The 5,306-nt window shown below is 37.9% G+C and overlaps 1 pseudogene; it reads right to left on the bottom strand.

The window, feature by feature from the left end:
- Nucleotides 1–2,794: 2,794 nt before the first annotated feature.
- On the bottom strand, nucleotides 2,795–5,051 carry LOC121806693 (annotated as a pseudogene).
- Nucleotides 5,052–5,306: the final 255 nt, after the last annotated feature.

The following is a 5,306-nucleotide window of genomic DNA, read 5'->3' as shown; positions in this document are numbered from 1 at the left end:
AAATGTGTTATAAGATAGGTTATCTCAATCTAAACCTAGTCAAACAGGTTGGATTGATGTAAAGGGAATACTCAAATACCTTGAAAGGACTAATGAGTACATGTTGATTTACCACTCAGGCGAATTGTGTCTGATAGGATACACCGATTAATACTTTCAGACTCGGGTGTCGACGAAATCAGTTCTAACTATATGTTACCATAGATGGTAAAGTTAAAACATGGGGGAGTGTGAAGCATAAATACATTGCAGACTTAACCATGGAAGCTAAACAAGTGGCTGATTCATAAGTCGCAAAAGAAGTTATATGGTTTAGAAACATCTTATTGGAACTAGACGTTGTTCCGAGTTTGCCCAATAGTATTACAATTTATTGTGATAACTTAGGAGCAGTGGGTAACTCAAAGGATCCAGGAGCCAACCCGGTTATCAAACCCTAATTAGTCGGGTGTCGAGATCCGTAAACCATAAATCCTAGGTTACACCGATTGATATTTTTAGGCTGGCTGGGTGTCGAGAAATATAACCTCTAACCATGTGTTTATAACATGGAGGAGTTTGAAGCATCAATGCATTGCAGACGTCACCATGGAACCTGAACATGTAGTTGATTCAAAATTAGCAAAGAAGTTATATGATTTAGACACTTCTTATTAGAACTAGACGTTATTCCGAGTTTGCCCAAGAGTATTACAATTCATTATGATAACTCTGGAGTAGTGGATAACTCAAAGGATCCATGAGCCAACAAGGCTATCAAACACATTGAGAGGCAGTAACATATAATCAGAGATACACTGAAATGTGTGAGATGTGGAGACAATGATGTTATCAAGATTGCATCAAGCAATAAGCTCGCGTATGCTTTCACATAGAGCCTTCGTAGCGCGATTTTAAATCAACATGTAGAAGTGAATCGTATTAGTGACCTGCTAGGAGTATAAATAGGAGAAAGATGAACATTTTTTTAGAGGATGGTTTAAATGTATACACTGAAAAGCATGTTTTATGCTCCTTGTATTTGTAAATTTTTACTTTTAACAATTTTATGTGAAGAAATTTATTTATCACAAGGTTCGTCGATTATTAGTATTTTATGATTAAATTCATGAAAATAATAAATAATTGAACAAATAAGTCCTTTCTACTCGACAGACTCGTGGTTAAATAAGATGTTAATGCGACACCTTGTAGAAGTAAATTATAAAAAATCATTAACTTATAATTTATGTCCCCCATAAAATAATTTCAAAAATTATCCTCTCTCTCTTCGAATGTGTGATTTTTTCTCTTTCCAGATTTTAGAGTTTGATAGTTTATTATTTATGCAATAAATAAACTTTTTTAGTAAAGGTAATTGGGTAGAATATTCAAGATTGGATCATTTGGTGGAGTGACAAATGTTTCAATCCCTCGTCTATAGAAAGAAGATATAGAATAAGGTATATTCTTATTCCTAGACGTATGCATGCCTAGGGATCTAAATATTTCAGATCTGGTGCATGTTAAGTTGCATTTTATAATGCATTTTATTTCATAAAATTAACTTAGTAAATTTTTTTAAGTCATTGTATGATATCCTCGGAAATTAGGAATCACAGATATATCCGCAACACTAGGAGCTCTAGTGTAACACCTAGACACAACATTGTGTTGTTGATACGATGTCACTCATATCGGGGGTGATCGTCGTCCATAGATCGTCAATCAAAGATTTGCCATCGTGGGACCTTTACCCGTCGATCAGTGAGATGAGATTTAGGGTTCGTGAAAGAGATAAAAGATAAGAACGATAAAGATAATTTAGTATTTCTTCAATACTTTGTGAAAGGTTTACACATATTTGTAATCCGTGGAATATGATAATATTCTAATAAAATAAAGTAAATAAAATTTAATAATATTTTAAATATACTAAGTTAATGATAAGATATGCTCAACAACCTCTTCGAAAACTCGACAAAGTTACACATTTTCTTATGCAGTAGCCGTCCAGAAATAATAACATAATATTATTTTATATGAACATGGATTTTGAAACTCGTTCTTTGGCTAGATAGAGTAAATGCCAAATATGGTCCTAAACATATGACGTTTTTACGATTTTGGTCTAAAACATTATTTTTTGAATCATTCCGTCCCACACATTTAAAAATGGACCGAAATCAGTCCATTTTGGATGGAACTGTTAAAACTAACGGCCCAACAGTTATTTAGTGAATTATGACCGAATTAATAATTTTAATTAGAATTTTTTAATTATTTAAAAAATAATAAACCCTAATTAAAATAGGATTTATTGTACTGATTGATGCTTCGTATAACCGTACTTTGAAAAATGAACCAATTTGAATCCAGTTTTCCGTTGTTGCTGCTCCGATCTTCCTCAATCTTTGACCTCTAAATCGGGTTATGTGATTTCTCAATGAAGTGAAAAACGGAAGGAGAAAACATTTCAGTTATTGTGTATTATCTCAATTTTGTTGATTGCGTTCTGATTTTTGCCGATTGTAAGGGGAGGTGGCATTGTGGGAAGGTTTGGGGATTTGGTCCAATTCGAGCGACGCATGACAACTGGGGGTCGCGTATGAGTTTTCAAGTGCTCGATTTGGGGGGGATTCGGTGACGTTGTAGAAGAGGAAGGTGATCCTCGTGAATGGATGGTGCTGGAACGGCGGAGGGGAGGCACCGGTGGGCGGGAGGATGAGAGATAAATGCATTTTTGTTTTTTGTTTTTGTTGTTGAGAAATTGAAAATTGATAAAAGTAGTTATAATTATTAAGTACTTTTGAAATAATTAAAAAAATTCTAATTTAAATGCTTAATTCGGTCAAAACATTAAACTGCAGTTGACCGTTAGTTTTACACAGTTCCGTCCAAAATGGATTGATTTCGGTCCATTTTCAAATGTAAGGGACCGAATAATTCAAAACGTAATGTTTATGACTAAAATCGTAAAAATATCATAAAAGATGTACTCAAACACCTTCATTTGCTCCTCCGGGAGCACGATGGCCAATGCTAAGCTCCTGTCATTGACGGGAGTGGGCATCACAACTAAATGCCCTTCGGCCGGAAGGGCACCAAGTCCAACGTAAAAGGGACGGCCTCACCCAAAGTCTATATCATAGAAGGGCAGTCTGGCCCAACTAGTAATGCTGAGGTTCGGACTTTTGTAAAGCCCAGTGCCTCTAGCATTAGGGTGGAGGCTGCCCTCCACCTCCAAGTAATCAATGGCGGATCTCAAGTATTCGTCATCCATTCGGGCCATCGCCTCTCGAATTTTGCCAATAGTGAAATTCAATGGCTTCGATTCGACTTCACCACTCAAAGCAATGTGTGAGGCTTTGAAGACCGCATTGCCGAAGTATCCTAGCGGAAGCGGCGGCCGTAGCCTCGACCACCTGTCGACTATAATCGTCAACTTGGTTTCTTGGTCTTTAGGAAGCCGATGAGCTTTGCAAATGCATCTCCAAACATGGCCTAGCAAATTTTTACATAAGTTCGAAACTTTTTTATAAATGCACTAATTAATACTCTCTTCTATATTGTTATTTTTCTTAATTATCTCCTTTTCATTTTAATTATTTATTATTATAATAGAAAAGAGAGAGACCCGTGAGTGTTTCAAATGAAGTGTATGGTGGGGCTTTCCCGTGATCTTCTTGACAGCTAGCTTTGAGGATGTTTAGCTAATCTTGCGTTAGCGGAAACATTGAAAATCTTGTTCCGGAAATATTTGAGTGAGTTTTCAGCGTCAGTGGTGGATGGAACTCCACGTGGTTGAATTTAGGCTGCGGCGAGTCGCGCGCGGCCAGGACACGGCGGTCCAAGTACGGTAGCACGCCGATATCGAGGCCGCGAGCTATTTCGCACCACGTTCTGAGAATATGCAAAGCGGAAATTCCATCTTTCACTTGATGATCCATTGCAACACCTACGCATACTCCACCGCATTTGAATCGTGTCACCTTTTTTTTCAGACCAAAGAAACATTAATTAGAATTTGGCAAACAGAGGTTTCGACCGCAATTAAAATTAAAAAGAAGATGACATGATAAAATATTTATCTATAGTTCTCAAATTAAAATCACAAGAAATCAATCGACTGAACCCCTAACCAAACAGGCCCGTAGTAACACTGCGAGGGTTCGTTAATCTATACCCAAACTCCACATTAATATAATATTTTCTGCTTCAAACAAAACACTCACAATTTGCTTTTAATATGTGAAGGTTTGTCGATGCACAACTGCTTGCAACCTCGAATTAAAATCACAAGACCACACAGAAAGAAATACCAGAGAATTTACAAGCAATCGACCACAACCAGATACCGTTGTATATACCTGAATTCCATATTAGTATGATATTTTCCGTTTTAAGCAAAATAGTCACATTTTTTATTTTAAAATACTATCCATAAGACCTCGTACAAATAGAATAAGGGTTGTCCTTATATATTGCTCGTATATTTTTAAATTTTGAAACACAACAAATACATATATACCTGAACTAGTAATAGTGGAAAGGAAGAAATTCCTTGAGAATAATCGACTTTGGGGGTGAGGCAGAAATCGGGGTGGGGGCGAAGTCCCCCAAGTCGTCGAGGTCGGCCTCTGCCTCTGCCTCAATGAACGTTGCTCCCTCACCGTTGCAGTCGATTTCAATGCGGCCTTTCGCGTCCCTGTGGAGCCTCCCCGCCATGGGGTAGAACTCTGAGAGGGTCCGCGCGAGGGCCGCCTTGAGCACCGCTGCATCGAAAAAATCGGGGACGGCGGTTGGGCGGTAAAAGATGTGAGTACGAGTGTGGTAGTTTTCCGGCAAAATGGCGCCCAGATTGGAGATCCATATCGTGGACCTCGGCTTCGCCGGCGCTGGTTTCACCACTGTCGTCTCCTTCACCTTCATCTTCATCATTTCAGTACTTTTGTGTGTGTTTCAAGTGTACTTCGGTCTAGTCTGTGGTTTTATAATGGAAGAAAGTGTATACACAAATTATTCCATATGCTATTTAGATACTCCCTCCGCTCGGGCGTCCCTCGTTAATTGGCACTACTACTCCTTCCGTCTCCAAAAAGTATGAATTTTGGATTCGACATGAATTTTAATACGTTATTGGTAAAGTAAGAGAGAGATAGATAGAGAAAGTTTTTTAAGTATTCTTAGTGGAGAATGAGTCTCACCTCATTAGAGAGAAGAGAGTTTTCAAAATTGAAATGTTCATACTCATTGAATACGGACGAAAAAGGAAATAGTGCATACTCTTCAGGGACGGAGGGACTATTTTTTTTCATCCGTACTAA

Source organism: Salvia splendens, chromosome 6 (genome assembly GCF_004379255.2).
Source record: "Salvia splendens isolate huo1 chromosome 6, SspV2, whole genome shotgun sequence".
Taxonomy (NCBI): domain Eukaryota; kingdom Viridiplantae; phylum Streptophyta; class Magnoliopsida; order Lamiales; family Lamiaceae; genus Salvia; species Salvia splendens.
The sequence above is the reverse complement of the archived record's forward strand: the minus strand, read 5'-3'. Positions and strand labels throughout refer to the sequence as shown.